Below are 21,348 nucleotides of genomic sequence, written 5' to 3'. Positions count from 1 at the left end.
AAAAATATACAAGGAAAGGGCACTCTATTCAATAGTTGGTGCTAGAAAAATTAGATAGTCACATGCAGAAGAATAAAATAGGATGTCTCTTGCCATAACCAAAAATCAACTCAAGATGGATTAAAGATGCAAATATAAGACATGAAAATGTAAAAGTTCCAGAAGAAAATATACAGATATATTTTCTAGACACTGGGCTAGGCAAAGAATTTTTGACCAAGAACCCAACAGCAAATACAGCAAAGACAAAAATAAATGAGTTCTACTTAATTAAATTAAGAAATTCTGCACAGAAAGGGGAATAATCAACAAAGTATACACATAACCTACAGAAAAGGACAGAATATTCACAAACTATACATCTAACAAAGGACTAATGTCTAGACCCTACAAAAAATGCAAACAAATCACCAAGAAAAAACAAATATCCCTATCAAAAACTGAGCAAATGACAAGAACAAAATTTTTTCAAAAAAAAAAAAAAGATAAGCAAATGGCAAACAAACATGAAAAAATGTTCAACATCATTGATCATCAGAGAAATTCAATAAAACCACAATGAGATACAACCTCACCCCTATAAGAATCGCCATTACGGCACCTGTGGCTCAGTGAGTAGGGCGCCGGCCCCATATACCGAGGGTGGTGGGTTCAAACCCAGTCCCGGCCAAACTGCAACCAAAAAATAGCCGGGCGTTGTGGCAGGTGCCTGTAGTCCCAGCTGCTAGGGAGGCTGAGGCAAGAGAATCACATAAGCCCAAGAGCTGGAGGTTCCTGTGAGCCATGTGACGCCACGGCACTCTATCAAGGGCAGTAAAGTGAGACTCTGTCTCTACAAAAAAAAATAAAATAAAATAAAAGTTGTTACCCAAAATATGCTTAATCAGTGTAACCTGGCTTATTGTACCCTCAATGAATCCCCAACAATAAAAAAGAAAAAAAAAAACAATAGTTGCCTTGGATATGGTAAAAAAGGAACCTACACACCCTTGGGTAGGATTGCAAAGTAGTACAATTTTGATTGAAGAAGATAGAGATTCCTCTAAGAAGTAAAAACAGACCTACAATTTGATCCAACAATCCCACTACTGGATATCTACTCAAAGAGAAAGAATTTATATATATATAAATAAAATCTTACACCTGAATGTTTCTTGCAGCACAATTCACAATTGCAAAGATATGGAGTCAACTGATTTAAAAATATGTAATACATGTGTTCACACACACAAACTGCACACAATAGAGTACTACACAACCATAAAAAGAAATGAAATAACGACTTCTGCAATACCTTGGATGGAAGTAGAGACCTTTATCCAAGTGAAGAATCTCAAGAATGGAAAATCATATGTTCTCCCTAATAAGTGGGAGTTAAATGACGGGCATACATGGTCATAAAGTGATATAAATGACATTGGAAATTTGGTAATGGGGAGGATCAGAAGAGGGTGAAGGATAAAATTTAGCTTCTTGGGGAACACTAAAGGCCCCACTTCAGCATTACACACTTCATCATTGTAACAGAAACAGTTGTACCCCCTTAATATTCTTAAAGTTTAAAAAATCGTCATACTCAAAAGAACAAATATTGAAAAGAATTTGGCTTTGGGAGAAAGCTTATTTTGAAAAAAAAGCATAGAAGTTCAAGAAAGACTTTGATTATAAAGATGAAATTTTGACATGAATAATTCAATCGGAAATAAAGGCAGCATGTCTATTGATAGTAATGTGGCTCTTCACATATACATGGGTTGCTTATTCATGGTTTTATATCTTTAAAAGTATGAAAAGAGAATAAACAAAATGCAAAAAAATACAATAAACTAAAAGAATAGAATGAGATGAGCTATGAGAACAAAAAACAATGAAGTAATTACTTGGACTAGAGCATGTAAGAGACCAAAAAGAGATAGACTGAGGTGAGCTCAATGAAGACGGCCATATGTTTTTTATTTACTTTTTTACTTGTTTTCCTAAAGAGAGAAATTTTCAGTCAACATTGGGTTCCCCTCCATCTGTAATATTGTTGATTTAGATAACTCTAAATTAGACTGCATAACTTCTAAGCACAAATCAGTCTTAAAGCATTTTTTTATCTATACCCATTCCATTTCATTGTCATGGTTATTTGAGTTGATATATTAATACAAGTGACAAAAACAGGGTAGAATTTCTGTTTCTTTAGTATATTCTATAATGTGCTTCACAACAGAATTTCTTTGCCAACACAAGAAATCCTCAAAAGTCCACACATTGGTACATCAATCAACTCGTTTCCTCACACAGCATAGTGAGTAAAACCAGCATTCCTTTTTACTCTCATGGTGAATGTCAATTATCTTTGGTCAGCAAGAAAACACTTCTTTCAAAGATCATCCCCAAAAGGTTGTTTTCTAAATTGCTTGTTCTATTCACTCTTTTCAGTATACATTATTCAATTAGAAAACCATCTCTCTCTTCTCTACCATTTTCTAACCAAAATCTATTATCCAAGGCCTGTGGAAAAGCGATTATATCAAGTTAGAACCCTTTGAAACAGATAATTCATGTGATTTCACTAGGTTATGAGTTGTTTTGTCAATTCCAGTAATACTTCAGAATTATTTTTCAGTATAATATCCTCAGAGTTTTGAAGAAAATTTTGAAACGAGCCAAATACACAAGTACAAAATAGCAAATGCTATTATTTAGATTGCTAACTCAAAGAAAAATTTTAGAAAAGTGAGAACTTACTGCTCTATTCTGATTTCTAGTTAGCAACAGAAATAATTATAGATTGTTAGGTTAAAAAAATGCATCTTTTGTAAATCAAATATGCAATTAATCAATAAGGTTGACTTTCAGGGATATTATTTGAAAATATACAATTCTGATAACACATAATGCAAGAAAGTAGTATACCATAGTAGATACTATTACCTAAATACAACTATTTTTCTAATATATCACAATCTAATTAAGATATTGCACTTGAAGGCTATATAAAAATATATTGTTTTATCCTTTGAAAATAAATACCTAATGAAAACAATATAATTGTTGTACATTAAAAATGTGCTCCCATTTTTTTTTTATCACTTTCCTCTTTTTAAAAAAATAGTATGCTGGCAGCACCTGTGACTCAGTGAGTAGGGTGCCAGGCCCATATACTGAAGGTGGCAGGTTCCAAACTGGCCCCAGGCCAAACTGCAACAAAAAATAGCCGAGCATTGTGGAGGATGCCTGTAGTCCTAGCTACTCTGAGAGGCTGAATCAAGAGAATCGCCTAAGCCCAGGAGTTGGAGGTTGCTGTGAGCTGTGATGCCATAGCACTCTACCAAGGGCAACAAAGTGAGACTCTGTCTCTTAAAAAAAAATAATAATAAAATAGTATACAAAATTTCTTGTAATAAAATGCAATACAATGAAAATGACAATATAACTAATGCTTTTTTGATATCTAAAGTTAATATCATTCAAATGTACAGCATTTTTGTTAATACATTCTGAAGTGGATGAGTGACAAATTTCTTATTGTTTCTCAATTATTATACTTTTCAATCAACTGAATTTCTCAAAGTTGAGAAAAAATAGAAGAGATAGGCATTAAAAAAACAAAACAAAACAGAGCATTATATCGACACTTGTCCAGTCTTGTTCTTCTCATAACCATGTGGTTATCATCTAAAGTTTGGAAGAAATTATTGAAATATTTAGCCATATTATTAGTCTCCTATCTAACACAAATTCAAAATATGTTGTGGAATCTTGCCAAAACAGATAAAGCTACAAATATATTTGTTTATCTATCAATAAAACGTATAGCTTTCTGTCCTGATAGTGTATCTTTCACTACATGTTAGTATAAATAATATCAGTGATGATTATGATAATTATGATGGTGTTTTATTCAGTTGTTTATACTTTTACAATTTTTTGTGCCTTAAATTCGTTACTTATTAACCACAGTTGCAAGATTATACCAATGTTCAAAGAGAGTATTTTATTTAATGTTGTTTTGACTATAGACACAGCATTTGTAATCAATACAATTCTATGATAAATGATGTAATTAAAGTTATTATTAACATTTTAAATATGATTTGCTATTTGGTCAAAACGTAAAATACAATAGGAAAATAATTATTTCAGGAATGCATCAATATATTAGGAGTGTAGAAGAATGGATTGTATGGGACTCCAAGAAAAATGATAGCAATATAGATTTAGTAAGTATTTGATATTATGCTATTTTTATAATTTTACTTACATATGGAACACATTTTCTACAATATTAAATTATTAGGAATCAAATTTGAAGATACTAAGCATTGCCAGATACAGAATTCTAAGAACCTATATTATCTATTTTCTTTAGGAATTATTATTCTGACACTTAAATTTTAAAATTTACCAGCCAACAATTTTTTTCCTATAACCTTCAGGACTCTCAACAATATTCTAGTATTTTGCTACAGAGATGTAATTTACCTGTGTGCAGATGAGAAGGAATTTAGTTTTCTAAAACAAAAAATATATTGTGTTTTACTTTTTCAAAGGTAGCTATGGCAGGCTGAAGAAGTGAATGTGCAAGAATGTTGGGGTGTGTCCCCACTGAGGTTTTAAAGCTCATAGAATTCTTTGATTGCTGTGGGTTATTCACTTTGACTTTCACGTATAACTTCAATGACCTTCTCATTAACCAATCATCTTTTTTATTTTATGTTAATGAACAGTTTCTATAGTTAATTGGAATAAAATAGCATATTAATTGAGCATTGCTAACACTAATAGAGAATCAATATAACTTTTATTTTTTAATAGTTGGCACAACGTAATAATATTCCTTGAATGTCTATCATATAAAAATCGCTTAAATAAACCTCTTATATACCTTATTTTTCCTTCTAGTAGAATTATTTCTCATTTACACGTGAACTGAGACTCAGAGAAGTCCACTGTTATCGAAGTAGTCATGAAGCTAAGAATTGAAATCTAGATTCAAAACCTATACTTGGTTCTGAGATCTTTCTCTGTTTTTCTTTCTTTATTAGAAATCTTATATTTTGTATTAAGTACTTCACTGTTGTGCAACTGAAAGAACACACTGAAAAGTGATTGCCTTGGTATTATTTTCTAAAAGAAAAAAATTAGAAATGAGAACATGTACGTTACTTTTAGGTGAGCCCAGTAACATCAAACTTATTTTCACTAGTTTTAAAAAATAAAATCAGCTTTATAAGCCAAACTGATTACCCTCTTAAAAATACATTGCTCAACTATTTTCAGCATGTACAGGGAAGGAAGATGAAGCAGTATAAATTACAAGCACATGGTGATCATCCCCAAATCTTAGTGCTGAAAAATGAAGCTTAATATCAGTTAAGCTGTCTCTAAGTCAGAGTTATGAGTGTAGTCAGATAAAATTCTTGATAATTGCTTATAATTTTCAGTGTTTGGAAAACAATTTCCTGGGCAGATGTTTTTACATTGTCCTAAATATCCCTGTCTCTATCAAGCATTGAACATTTTTTCTGGTTTATGCTCTAACACTTTAATAGTTTCCTGTCTTGTAAAACGATTACCTGATAACATTTACATACAAATGTACAGTGATAACTATGTAATTTTGAATTCCTTTACACTCAACACACTTAAAAAAACTCAAATTTATCTTCATTATTTGGTAAGGTGCCTTGTACAAAAATGAATTTCTCATGAATGTGTGCCGCGGACCACCCTGTCGGAGGGCTTCAGTCCGAGGGAAAGCAGGGAAACGGAGTCAGGTTGGTTGAAAGGTCGACGCAGGAATGACAGTCTGACACACAGCACTTGGTGAAGTATGCAGCTGCACTTTACTGAGTTTAGAGGTTGGTATTTATACATTTTGTTTCCAAAGTTCAAACAATGCAATCTTTACTTTGTTTATGTTTGCAAATTATCTTTGTGTCTGCATATGCGGTTTATCATGCATTACATGTTTTCAAGGTTTTCGCTCTCCGGAGGGTGGTTTATCAGTAACACTTGGTTACTCCCTCTTATCTTAGGAATGTCAAGGCTTGCAACTCCTCTCAGTCCTGTAACTCTTCTTAGTTTCTTATAATCTTTTTTATAACAGCTGAACATATTCTTTTATGTATAATGCTTGACTACTTCTATATATATTTTCTATATATTTTTACTCTTATTAGTAACTATACTTTGATTCATAATTGATTGTTTGTTAAACATCAAACTACTCTATTGATTTGTATTACATATGAAAATTAGTGAAGCAAGATGTTTTTCTAAGTAAAGTTTTACTGCAGGTGGTGATAGTGCATGTCGTGTTGGAACATCTTGTTTAAACGTTTTGTTTGCTGTGCCTGCATTGTCTTAGCCCACTGACATTCATGGTGGGAACGTGCTGTTGTGCAGGCTTACTTGGAGCCACTGAGTCTGGCACAGTCATACTTCTTGTGCTGTTTCTGAATCAGCTATTATTGTGTTCATTCTGACAAGACTTATTGCTTACTTATCAGGACAAACAGACATTCAGCATAACAAGTAAGTATTCTTTCACAAGAAGCCATACCCCTTGAGTTTTTGCGACAAAAACAGCATGCTAGGCAACATTTCTGTTGCTGTGCACACTGGGGGTGCTGGGGGCTTCGCTCCGGGGAGCACAGACCTCCTTTCCGTCGTTTTACAACGCGGACAGCGCCACCTCGCTGCGGCATGGTGCCGAGGGTGCGGCAAATGTGTTGGCCTTGAAAATAAAATAATAACTGAGATTGAACAATTGGAAGATGATCTCCGAGAAACATCATTTAATGTGTTTAAATTTGTGGTATTATAAATGAGGTTAACAGGCTATACCTGTTTATACTAGTGGCATACCCTTAACTTCATTTCTACTTTTAAGGTCAGTGAATGCTTGTTAAACATTCTTTGTGGATTTTTTATTTGGAATTTCCTTTCAAATTTCCTACCAAGGATTAACAATTTAGGAGATAATTAACTACCATAAAACTTCTCTGCATCTTTTCATTTATTTCAATATTTTATTTCTATAGCATTCAAAATTTCAAAATCTATAGAAAATGTAAATAATATATATTAATTATCCAGTTTTATTAATTATAACTGGTTTTAATGAATAGTTTATGATAAAAAATTGATTAAGACTAGAATGTTGTAAATTTACTTTATTCTTGTTACTTACATGCAAGAACAATAGAGGCTTTTTGAATCACAATAGGGTATCAACTAAAGAGGTATATACCAGTCACTTATGAGAGCTTGATAATCTTAATCTAAAATCTATGCTTTATGAAATTTTCTCATACCCATTAACTTTAATGTAAAATGACTTGATACTAAAAATGTTAAAGGATTCCTGTGTAGTGATGTTTTATAAACTAAACTATTTCTAAATTAGTTTAGAAACAAACTGATCTAGATTTTCCAATAGAATCTGAATCATTCTTAATAAGCAAATATTACTTCTGTTGAATTTCCTATTGTTTTCATCACATAAAAAGAATATTTTGATTTTTCTAAGAATAAAATAAACTTTTATCCTAAACAATTCAAAAACATTTGTAATTCCTTAAATAGTTTCTGGGTTTTGAAATTGATTTTGAATTTTAAAAAGTAAAGACAAACCAGTTAACTCTACTCTTTCAGTTTCCATAGACTTTAACTTGGCGGGGCTAAGTTGACATGTAAAACTAACCATCACACTATACTTCCTCACCTCTGCCAAGTACTTGCTCAGGTGTCACTTTGCCAGTGGTTTTTCTATTTAAAATTGCCTTACCATACATTTCATATTCATTTTCCCTTTTGTTTTATTTTTGCCTTTATTATAATACTTCTTAAAACATTATATAAGTCAGTTGCATTGTTTTTATCAGTCTCCTTCCCAATTATAATGTACACCTTGCCATTTATAGTCCTATATTCTCATAGCTCTAGAAAGTCTCCTAGTAGGCACTCAATGGATATTTGTGAATAAAAATATGGCTGGAATGTTAAAAAATTAGTATAACCAAGGTTTAAAAAGTAAGCAAAATGCTTCATTAAAAAATTTAGATTTATGGGTACATGTTAAATCTGCAAAGATATTAAAGATATTTGAAGATTAGTAGAAATAAAATAGCATGCTAAATACAAAGCATAGGAAATTAAAGACTTTAATCCCTTATTATACACTGCTTTTGAAATATTGTTTTCAAATAATACTAATTTTTTTCAAAACAAAACTAATATTGTTTTTTTCCTTTTATATGGTATAGCAAAGCAGAAAGTAATGCAATTAGTAACGGAAATGATGTTCCAATTAAAAAAGCAATAGAGAAAACTTTAGATTTTAGTTATATCTATGAGATCTTCAGAAAAGTACATACTTAGGAAGTATATTTATGTATTTACAGGTATAAAGCTCTAGGCATCACCTAAGTAATAAATTGTGTATTATTGCATCACAATCAGCTTGTCCTTTCAAATGAAAGAGGCCTAAAGGAATTAAAATTGGGGGAATATAATCATTTCCAATGCTTATATAGAAAATATGAATTGCATAATCATATACTGTGACTTCTTTATCTGTAATAAACTTTATCTACCTTTTGAAACTCTATAGATGCTGATAATAAAAAATAAATCTGCTACTCATGTTTAAACTCTTTTTTTTTTTTGGCCAGGGCTGGGTTTGAACCCACCACCCCTGGCATATGGGTCTGGTGCCCTTTGGATGTCTTCTCAAGATTTTCTTCTTTCTACTTCCCTTCTCCTAAGGGGGATCTAATGTATGTGTAAAGCTGAGAGTGCTTTAGGAGGCGTTACATATAATCTTGGAATAAGACTCCAAGATTATATGTAACATTGGTGACATTGGTCACCAGATTGTTATTGTCCTAGTACACACCAAGTTATTCTCTTTTTCTAAGTCAAGGACGTTGACACATAGGTTTCAAGTCCTCCAGGTTTTTTAAGCATCTGACATTGGGCTTTTAAAGTTCAGACTTATTAATTTTATCCTGAATGTGTACATAAGGTGGCCAGGATCAAAGGCAAATATTTTATTAATTATCTTACAGTAAATAATAAGTAAACACTAAGGATGTTGGCCCTCCTGTGCTCAGGCTTCATCTCTGGTAAAAGGTGAGGAAAGCCTAGTTAATGTGTTACATGAATACCCCAACCATGTAGATAATAGGTGAAGGGCAATGATTGTTCTCTGTTTATATAAAGGAGAAAGATAAAGAACTACCTCATCCTCCCAAAGAAAATACAAGGGAAAGTATCCCTTGAAATGAATGGGAAGAAACTTAAGTTCTCAGTCTAATATTCTGAAATATAAATAAATCTTTTCAAGGCCCAAATAAACCCCGAACATCTTTGGCTTTTTTAAAATTTCAGATTAATATGACTGTATAAATGATTAGCTTATATTGTAGTTGAATCCTTCACCCAGGGATGTGCTGCATACCCTTACATTGTGGCCATTAGGTGTGGCCAATCCTCCTCACTACTCCCCCTCCTCCTCACTCCCTGCCATTTGAATTTAATTGTGTTTTTTTCCTGGGTATGGGTGTGTAGTTTTTTATCTTTTGGTTTCATTTTAGTATTTCATACATGGGATACTTTTCCATTTTTGTGATACTTTACTAAGAAGAATATTCTTCAACTCCCTCCAGGCAAACACAAGAGACCTAAAGTCTCCATCTTTTATGGCTGAATGGTATTCCATGGTATACATATACTACAGTTTATTAATCCATTCAAGAGTTGATGAGCTTTTAGGTTCATTCCAAATGTTGGCTACTGCGAATTATTTTACAATGAACATTCTAGTGCAAATGCCCTATGGTAAAATTTTTTTTTTCTTCTGGATAGATACCTAGTAATAGGGTTGCAGTATTAAATGGAACGTTTACTTTTACCTCTTTGAGTATTCTCCAAACTTCTTTCCACAGAGCAGTGGTTTTCAACCTTCCTAATGCCACGGCTCTTTAATACAGCTCCTGTGGGTTGCAACCCACAGGTTGAGAACTGCTGCCATAGAGGATGAACTAGCTTGCATTCCCAACCTCCTACAAAAGTATTCCCTACTCTCTACATCCCCACTAGCATCTGCAGCTGTGGGTCTATGATGTGGGTTGTTCTCTCTGAGATTAGGCGACATCTCAGGGCAGTTTTCATTTGCTTTTCTCTTATAATTAAGGACAATGAGCATTTTTTCATATGTTTATTGGCCATTCATCTGTTTTCTTCAAGAAGGTTTTGTTCATACCTCTCGCTTATAAATGTTATTGTGGACAGATCTTCCAAGCAGAAACTAAACAAGGAAGCAATGGAGTTTAGAATAATATGAACAGAAATATACAGATAGTCTATTCCCAAAGCTTGAGTATACAGTCTACTTGTCAGCCCATGGATTATTCTTCAAAATTGTTCATTTCATAAGGCACAAATAAAATCTCAACAAATTTAAGGAATAGAAATTATTCCTTGTACCTCTTTAGACCACCACAGAATAAAAGTAGAACTCAACTTCAACAAAAATCTTCATCCCTACATAAATTCATGGGAACTAAACCACATTATGCTGAATGACAACTGGGTCAAGGAGGAAATAAATAAGGAAATCATTTGATTTCTCAAACAAAATGATAATAAAACTGTAAGCTGTCAAGATCTGCGGGATATTGTAAAAGCAGTCCTGAGGGCAGAAATTTATCTCATTAATGCCCACATCCAAAAAATGGAAATAATGCACATCAACAACCTAAGGAACTATCTCAAGGAGCTGGAAAAGGAAGAGCAATTTAATCCCAAACATGCCAAATAAATAAATAAATAAATAACCAAAATTAAATCAAAATTAAATAAAATTGAGAACATAAGAACCATTCAGAAGATCGGTGAAACGAAAAACTGGTTCTTTGAAAAGATTAGTAAAATACATAAGCCTTTAGTCAGATTAACTAGAAACAGAAATGTAAGATCTCAACCTTAATCAAAAATGAAAAAAAGTAAAAAATAACAGACACTACTGATTACTAAAAAAAAGATCATCACTGATTACTACAAAAAACTCTATGCCCATAAATTTGAAAACATGGGGGAAATAGACCAAAGCCTAGAATCATACCACAAAGAATTAGAAATTTTGATATCGGGCGGCGCCTGTGGCTCAGTGAGTAGGGCGCCGGCCCCATATACCGAGGGTGGCGGGTTCAAACCCAGCCCCGGCCAAACTGCAACCAAAAAATAGCCGGGCGTTGTGGCGGGCGCCTGTAGTCCCAGCTGCTCGGGAAGCTGAGGCAAGAGAATCGCGTAAGCCCAAGACTTAGAGGTTGCTGTGAGCCGTGTGACGCCACGGCACTCTACCAAGGGCGGTACAGTGAGACTCTGTCTCTACAAAAAAAAAAAAAAAAAAAAAGAAATTTTGATATCAAGCATCAAAATTGCATCAACAATACAAAATCTTCCAACAAAAAACAGCCCTAGACCAGATGGTTTCACACCAGAATTCTACCAAACATTCAAAGTGAAGCTTGTACCTATATGGCAGAACCTGTTCCAAAACATAGAGAAGGAAGTAACCTTCCCCAACACATTTTACAAAGCAAACATCACCCTGATTCCAAAACCAGGAAAGGATCCAACAAAAAAGTAAAACTACAGACCAATATTCTTAGTGAATATCAATGCAAAAATATACAATACATTCCTAGCAAACAGAATATATTTATATGTTAAAAAATTATACATTGTTATCAGGTGGGCTTTATCCCAGGGATGTAAGTTTGGTTCAACATACATGAATACATAAATGTAATCCACCACATACACAGAATCAAAAACAAAAACCATATGATCCCCTTAGTAGATCCAGAAAAAGCATTTGACAAAATTCAGCATCCTTTTCTGAAAAGAACAATTAAGGAAATGGGCACAGATGGGACATTTCTTAAACTAACAGAGGCCATCTACAACAAACCCACAGCCAATGTCATACTGAAGGGAGGAAAACTGAAAGCATTTCCACTTAGAACTAGACATGGAAGTCCTCTGTTGCCACTGCTATTCAACATAGTGCTGGAAGTTCTAGCTAATACAATCAAAAGAAGGCTATGAAGAATATTCAAATGGGAACAGAGGAGGTCAAACTCTGCTTGTTGCTGATGATACAATCTTATACTGAAAAAACCCCGGGAACTCAGGCAGCACCTGTGGCTCAGTGAGTAGGACACGGGCCCCATATAATGAGGGTGGCAAGTTTGAACCTGGCCCCAGCCAAACTGCAACAAAAACAACAACAAAAATAGCCAGGCATTGTGGCAGGTGCCTCTAGTCCTAGCTATTCAGGAGGCTGAGGCAAGAAAATAGCCGAAGCCCAAGAGCTAGAGAATACTGTGAGCTGTGATACAACAGCAGTCTACCAAGGGTGACAAAATGAGACTCTTGTCTTTAAAAAAAAAAAAAAAAAAGAATACAAAATCAATGTCCAAAAATCAGTAGCCGTCATATACTTTAACAACAGTAAACCTGATAATCAAATCAAGTAATTGCACTCATTTCAAAAACTCAAGCTATAAAAACAAGTTGATATTAAGAATGCATTTTGAATTGAAAAAAGCTACATGTCTGAGTTAATGTGTTTTCGTATTGAAATTAGAGGAATGTGTTTTAAGTAAGTATATGCAATATAATAACTATTTCTTTGTTTTATAATTGTGTCTAAGAAGGGTACACAGATACTCAGAGCAAACGAAATAAAATATGTATTTATTTGGTTGGTTGTTTTCAGGAAATAAATTGCTGTATTAGTATTAAAAAATACTTCTGTAAATGTCTCTGTATATAAACAAATATTTTATAATGATCAAGAGTATTAACGTTTTTCTCTGCTTGATTAAACTTTAGAAAGGTTTCTTTTTTCCGTTTATAGTTCCTTGACCTCCCTGCTCTTGAAGTATTTACTTTAGAAAACTCAAAACAATTGTAAATTTTTCCTCAGCATTTTTGAAAACTAAATTCTCAAAACTCAAAAATGTCCTTCTCAAGGTCCTAGAAGCCGTCTCTTTTAAATTTAATTACTAAGAAAGATAGGGCCCCTAACCTAACTCCCAGTTTCTGTGAGAGGGTAGGAGTCTAACTTTGATAAGTACAGATTCCCAAACACAGATGGCCTAATCACATTGACCATCTGCCATCCCTAACATCCTCCGGTACTCTTCCATCAAGTCACTCTATCCTTTTAAAATCTTCCCACCTTTTGTTTCAGCAGAGTTGAGTTCAATCTTTCTCTATTGCAACAGTCTTGAGCCTGTTGAGTCTTGAGTCTTCCTTGCCTGTTTAACTCTAGATGGGGCAATTTTTCTTGGATAGTTCATTTAACACTCCCAAGAATAAATAGCTCAGTATAAATTCATTATCCTCAAAAGTCCTTTTGTAATTTCCTCTCCCAGAATTAAAATGTTCCAATCCACCATTTTAATATTTAGTATTTTTATTTAAAAAAAAAAGAAAGAAAGAAAGAAAGAAAATAATGAAAGAAATGAAAAAAAAGAAAGAAAAAATGAAATAGCTCTCTGCATCAAGATGCAGAAAGGGAGAAGGCCAAAAGGGAAGAAAGTGGTGAAGGAGGCCGCCAATGTGGTGAATCCCTTGTTGAGGAAAGGCCTAAGAACTTTGCACTGGAAAGGACATCCAGCCCAAAAGTAACTCACACTCTTTGCAAATGGCCCCGCTACATGCAGCTGCAGCACAAAGAGCCATCCTTTACAAGTGGCTGAATGTGCCTCCCACCATTAACCAGTTGACCCCAGCCGTACTCTGCCAGGTGCTTAAGCTCAGGTGTTTAAGCTGGTCCACAAGTACACCCGGAGACAAAGCAAGAGAAGCAGCAGCGACTGTTGGCTCCGGCTAAGAAGTAAGCAGCCAGCTGAGGGGATGTCCCCACTAAGACTGATACAGGGCGGGTGCCCCCCAGAGGCGTGTCTGGAGTGGGCAGGAGAACCGGCTGTCCTTTTTGTGAGTCCGCCCCGAGGGTGCTGGTGGCCCAGCAGGCAGAGGAGTGAGTGGGCTGGACAGTAGGCAGAGGGGGCTGCCGGAGGCTCCAGTAGTCAGAGAGGCCAGACAACTGCTGGGAAGACACTTCCAGGTCCCCAGCTTGGGCCCCACAGTGTCTCCCTCCCCTTGCACTGTTTATTTTTTGAAATAATTTTATAGAGGTTCACTAGCTCCACAAAGCTCCTTCTCCTTTCTGTCTCTCCTTGTCTCACACCAACCTACAGGAGCAGACAGGGCAAAGATTATACCATACTGATCTAGGGTTCCCCCATTTAGGGCTGACCAGGGAACCCCCATTTCCTAGGCCTGGTCAATCTCATGCAAGTTTCCTAGGCCTGAGACATTTTATGAAGGACATTTTGCTTGGGAAGGGACTGTATCCAATCATTTGTCAACACATTCCATTAATCTTGCCCCAGTAGAAGGGACTGCATCCATTCATTTGTATATACCCCTAGATAAAGGACCCAGAAGGAGATTTTCCAACTTAGGTCTTTCCCTCTGGTAGGAGCTCTGGTGCGTTTTCTGTTGTTTTTTTTTTTGTTTTTTTTTTTCCAGACAGAGTCTTACTCGTTGCCCTTGGTAGAGTGCTATGGCATCACAGCTCATGGCATCACAGCTCACAGCAACCTCCAGCTCTTGGGCTTAGGTGATTCTCTTGCCTCAGCCTCTGGAGTAGCTGGGATATAGGCACCCACCACACACCTGGCTATTTTTTGTTGCAGTTTGGGGCTTCATTCAAACCCACCACCCTTGGTATATGGGGCTGGTGCCTTACTCACTGAGCCAGAGGTGCCACCCCTTTTCTGTATTCTTTTCTATCTAATAAATCCTATCTTACCACAGATCTGTGGTCAGTGGGTTCATTCTTCAAATCCCTAAGACTAAGGACCTATTAAAGAAAGAAATTCCAGTAACAAGACCACCTGTCTTCCAGCAGGGGTTAACACTGTCACCACCTTGGTGGAGAACAAGAAGGCTCAGCTAGTGATGACTGCACATGATGTGGATCTCACTAAGCTGGTTGTCTTCCTGCCTACCCTGTGTTGTAAGATGGGGGTCCCCTACTGCATTATCAAGGGGAAGGAAGGCTGGCCCAGACCTGCACCACTGTCATCTTCACACCGGTTAACTCATAAAACAAAGGAGCACTGCCTATGCTGGTAGAAGCTATCAGGACCAATTTCAAGGACAGATACAGTGAGATCTGCCATCACTGGGGAGGCAATGTCCTGGGTCTGAAATATGTGACTTGCCTTGCCAAGCTGGAAAAGGCAGAGGCTAAAAAACCTGCCATTAATCTGGGCTAAATGTACACTGTTGAGTTCTCTGTACATAAAAATAATAATCAAAATTATTCTTAAAAAAAATAAAAAATGAAATAAATAGCACCTTAAGGCAGCTATTATGGTTTACATTCTTAACTTATTCTAAAATATCATTGGGAAAGATAAATTGCCTTTGTATGTATTTTTGAGAATCTCGGGCCACAGATACTCTTTGGTAAAGTCTTACTTTCAACACTCGTATTGGCAAAAATCCCTAAGGAATCTTAAAATTATGTATCAAAAGCAGAAAGGCTAAAATTTCAAAATTTGATATAGTACTTGAGTAGTAGAATTTTACATAACTAATAGAATTTTCTTTAAGTGAAGGAGATATGGGATTTTATATAGGATAAACTTTATATATCTTCTCTAATTTAGAGAAGGTAAATTGTGAGTGACACGGCTGATCGTTTAGAGATAAAGCTAGCAAGGCCTGAAAAACTATCCAGTGTGTGATTTGCTGGTGAGAAGCCCAGAGAAAATAAAACAAATATAGCTGAGTAATTTTCACAGTTTTATATGAACTTTCACTTTGAAAAAAACAAGTGAATTTATTTTTTCCCTCATAACTGTTTAAGTTTCTGGAAATAATGAGAAGGTAATCTATGCAGTGAGATAAAGAAATAAGGAAATGTAAAGGTTCTAGTAAATTGGGCATTGGCTTTGCTTAATTATAAAGTATTCCAATAAGAAAAGGAAATAACCATAAAGTCCATGGCTACTTAATTATAAAATACTAGAAGAGTTCTAACTCTTTGTATAGGGTGAATATTTTCTCTTGTTGTTACAGCATAAAAGTTGATTGTACTAATCCACTAAGAATTGATTGTCAAGTGTTAAATTGACTAAGAAGCATATCAGGATGGCAGCAAAAAAAAAAAAAAGCAGAGAATGTATATGCTATTAGCAGTCATTCTCTCGGGCTAACATCATTCAAGGCAAATTCAACATTAACCAGAAACATGTGCAACCATAGAAAAACTATGAAGAAAACAAATGTATGAAAACACAAGTACTCCAACATTATAGAGTAAGAGGAAGAGGGAACTACCAGTACAGACAGCAGTGTGGGTGGATCTCCCAGGCATAATGGGAGACAAAATAGAAAAGTCAAAATAGTACATCTTGTTCTGAACAGATACACAGCCAGACTCTCGGGAAACACATGTACAAGAGTGTTCATAGAAGCACAATTTGTAATAATCAAGATCTGAAAACCAAATTTCCACCAACAGTGGAAGGCATAAACAAATGGTTTTTTCAATACATTCATGGAACAAAATACTATGCGAAAATGAGAATAAGCAAAGTAGTGCTAGAATTAACATCACTGAATCTAAAAGCATAACGTCAAGGGAAGAAAGTCAGACATAAAAGATACTATACCACATGATTCTATTTATTTATAATTCAAACAGAGAAGAATTATTTTAATAAAAAAGAAGCAGGAGTTGCTCCCTGACAATGCTAATAAGTAATGCTAGTAACTAGCTAATGTTAATGATTAATGCTAGTTATTAGCATTGTCAGGGAGTCACTTGAAGGGATATATACGTATACACAGAGCACTAATATAGTTGTCTTTGATCTATGCACTGATTACATGAGTGGATTTACTTTGTGAAAATTTGTGGAGGTAAATTTTGATGTTGTGTACACTTTAATGTTTATTTTTTACTTTTTTGGTTTCATGTTTTCTTAAGAAAGTTTACCCCCTATATATAATACTTTTCCCTTTTTAGTATAATTTGTTAACTTGTAAACAGACATCTTTTTGCAAAATCACCAAATATGTGTTAAATAAATAGGATTAAAAACACAAATATTCAGCTTGGAAAATTTTAGTAATATGAGAAAACTTATTATCCATTTGTCTTCTGCAGTTTCTTTTTAAGTTGAACAAAAGAATAGATACAGGTAATTCAATAATTAGAATATTTTATAATTCATTAGAAAAATAGCTAAGAATTTATTTGGGCTTGCTCCACCAGCAACTTTTCTATATTTGACTGCTAATTTTGAATATTGAACTTAAAGTTCCCAATAATTAACTTATTTTATTGTGCCTTAATAAGCATTTCTCGAGTATTATCTACATTTTTAACAATATCTCTACGTCATATGTTTAAGTAAGATGGGGCACGTATTGCAATTAGGTTTTGTCTCACCCTCAATGCAGTGCTCTACTTACACTAGACTGCAAATTCTTTGAGAGATTTGCCTCATACTCAATAACTTGTTTGACTCTAATATTTATTTGGTTTATAGTAGATAGTATGTATCTGCTAAAAGCCTGCTAAAAGAATGGATGAGTCTAATTATGAAGAATTTGAGACATTTTCAGGGACCCTTTTACATTAAAATATAAAATTATAAAATCTTTAATATTTCTAAATGCAAGCATTTTAATAGGTGAAAGATGATTGTTCAACCTACCAGAGGTTGCCTCATCAATTACTAAATGATAAGCTTAGAAAGGAGTAAAGTTTACAAAAATTCTATTTAAGAAGATTATTATGACTCCAGTCATTAATGACGATTCATTTCAGTTTACATAACATTAGTGGTCTCCACAGCCTCAGGTAACTTCCTTGTTTTATTGAGCTCCCTGAGAAATGCAGAGCCATTCATCAGTTCATTTTCTTTTTTTTTTTAATTTTATTTATTTTTTTAAATTTATTTCTTTTTTAATTTTTTTTTTTTTTTTGTAGAGACAGAGTCTCACTTCATGGCCCTCGGTAGAGTGCCATGGCATCACAACAGCTCACAGCAACCTCCAACTCCTGGGCTTAAGCGATTCTCTTGCCTCAGCTTCCCGAGTAGCTGGGACTACAGTGCCCGACATAACGCCCAGCTATTTTTTGGTTGCAGTTCAGCTGTGGCTGGGTTTGAACCCGCCACCCTCGGTATATGGGGCCGGCGCCTTACCGACTGAGCCACAGGCGCCGCCCCATCAGTTCATTTTCTATGTATTGGTTCTCACTATCTCTCTCTCTCTCTCTCACACACACACACACACACAACACAGGCACATACACAGAGGACAGAGAGAAAGAGGACAGAAAAAGGTCAAAGTTCATCTGTTTGAAGTATAGTCAAAATTTTCAATTTCCTCTATAGAACAAAAAGTGCATTTTCCTAGTTCAACTATGCAAAGAAAAAAAGATAGACACAACTTATAAAAAGCTGAATATCCCTTAAACACTTTATTTTACTTACATAAAAGAGTAAGTAGTTCATTGATAGTTTCCTGAAGTCAGATTATTGTAAAGGTACGAATACCTACAAAACTACACATCCAGGAACATGAATGATAAATTTTGCTTGTAAAAATATGTTAGTCTCAAAACTTTCACAAAAGTCTTTGTGAGAAAATATTGTAGTTATTATATTAGTTATGTGCATTTTATTTATTTATTTTTTTTTTTGTAGAGACAGAGTCTCACTTTATGGCCCTCGGTAGAGTGCCGTGACATCACACAGCTCACAGCAACCTCCAACTCCTGGGCTTAAGCAATTCTCTTGCCTCAGCCTCCCGAGTAGCTGGGACTACAGGCAGTTATGTGCATTTTAAAATTAGGTAACACATCTAAGACAATTTGTAAGTAATGGCACATATGTTACAATGTTTTGAGACATCCTTCCTTACCATTGAAAGTACAGTTCAGCTATTCAAGTTCAGTACCATAGTTATCAGTATATCATGTCCGCTGGGTTATTCCATCTCCACTGACAGTACCTGTGCTTTATGGTAACAGATTTTGAACGTGATCTTGAGGTGAACTTTATTTTGCAGAATCTGTGGTTTTTATTCGTGTATCTGCAAATGAAATATTGACACAATTCTCCATGAAGGAACATGTCTCTGCATATATAAAATGAAAAAAAAAATGTTCTGAGTTCCTATCTTTTATAATATGCTGTAAACAAAATGTCCCTGGAATTTACAATGTTGAATAAAGAGGCAGCTTGTGATGCAATAGCTCATGCTAGTTATTTTCTTGTGTTTATTCTTACTAGTTTATTATTGGTTTCATTTTAGGTCAAGATATGCTAATAACTATTCCAATTTGAAATAGCATGTGATTAGTAACCCTTGATACAACCTCTTTCATCTTCCTGTGAAAACACCTGAAAGTAAACAAAATACAATGTTTCAAAAATTATGAATGGTCTTCTTTAGTCAATTTATGCCAGAGAAATATTTGGCTATAGTATGAGAGTGTGTTGATTTACTCTTCAAAGAAAATATTTTCCAGAACAAATGCAGAAGCATTCTAATTACAAAAATCATTTGGGCTATATTATTATATGAGGCAGAGGATAAAATACTCTTGAAATGTTTTCTAAAGAAAAAAATAATAATAGCCTATTTTATATGCTTCAAACACAGGTCTTTGCATTGCTTTGCTGTTGCTATAGCCGAGTTTATCCAGTGGGGCACTGAACACATCAATAATAAATAACACTGAGGTTTTATATAACCAATGGTGGTACTTTCTCTTTTCCTCCTCAGAGTATGTGTTAAAACTCCCACACACAACTTGGAAAATTACACTAATAGCCAAGCAACTTGGTTGCCAACTGAAAGCAGAGGTATTTCTTTATTCTTAGTTCGATCAGGGTTCATGAAGATACTTGAAAATATAAATTGGTGGAAGTGAAGTTAGAATAAATGTAAAAAAAGGGATACTAATTTCCATAATATGAGTATACCCATATTGGACTCAACACCATTTACAGGGAGTATCCTGCTGTGCTTATAATACAAGTTTTGGAGATAGTGCAGCTGTGTTTGAATATTGAGTCTGTCTACACATTGGCAAAGTATTTGGATTTTCAGTTTCTCAATGGATCGTCTATATAATGAAAATGTTTTCAGTTTATACCACAACAGAAATAGGTGGAATATAGAAAAACAAATTGGATAACTGGTGGGAAACATTTCAAAATGCACATAATAAACATGCAATAAATTTTAGCTATTAATTATTACTATTAGTGGTAATGAAATTATAACAAAAATCAAATGTGAAATATTGAAATTTATTTATGGTTTAACAGTTTTTCTTCTTATTTTATAATACTTTTTTATCAAATAGCTTCTTTTCCTCTGTGTTACATTGCACAGATCATTGCACCTCATTCTTTCGTTAAGAAATAACAGTTAAGGGGCGGAGACAAGATGGCTGACTGAAGTCAGCTTTCCATAGAGGCGCCCATCCAGAAGGAAAGTTAAAGGACAGAAATTTAGCAAGTAACCTGGTGGTTTAGAGCTGCACCAAGAGAGAAGGTTAAAGAATGCACATCAACCCTGCTGAGGTGAGCTGCAACCCCAAGGATGCAAACAAAAGGTACAAAATCCATCACCAAGTGGACACAAGTCCCCTCCCCCATGAGAACAGCTCAGAGTGCTTTACAAACAAATGAGCAGAGTTCAAAGGTCCTCCCACAACATTCCATGGGAGAGACCCTCTAAAAACTGGAGCTACCTCCCGTACTAGGGTGCCACAGCGTTCTCCTGCCAGGCTTCAAACTGTATAAAACTGTATATATTCTCTACCTGCAACTCTGAGCTCCCAGCACTCCCCTCCACTCTCATTCTGAGGTCTGGAGGCCTGTCCCCCAGGAGTCCAGATTCTTGGGTGATTTCTCAAGGGGTGTGGACAGGGCCTAAACTGCAGCTGGTCAGTGCTGACTCTGGGGCACTGGAGTGAGGAGAGGACGGTTGGCTAGGAGGGAACCACACCGGACCAGCGGTGCTCTGAGGCATAGAGCAGTAGCCGTCTTTTAGCAACGGCTAAATATCACTCCCAGATATTCTGAAGCCACACACCCTGTCTCCCCAGGCAACCAGAGGAGGCTGGGTATACACTCAGGTGGCAACCACCACGGAACAGGGATGGAAATACAGATCCCATGAGTAAAAGGTTTGCCTGAGGCGGTACCAGCCTGGGTGTAGTGCGGGGAT

This window comes from Nycticebus coucang, chromosome 1, assembly GCF_027406575.1.
Source record: "Nycticebus coucang isolate mNycCou1 chromosome 1, mNycCou1.pri, whole genome shotgun sequence".
NCBI classification, from domain to species: Eukaryota; Metazoa; Chordata; class Mammalia; order Primates; family Lorisidae; genus Nycticebus; species Nycticebus coucang.
Note: the sequence above shows the minus strand (reverse complement) of the source record.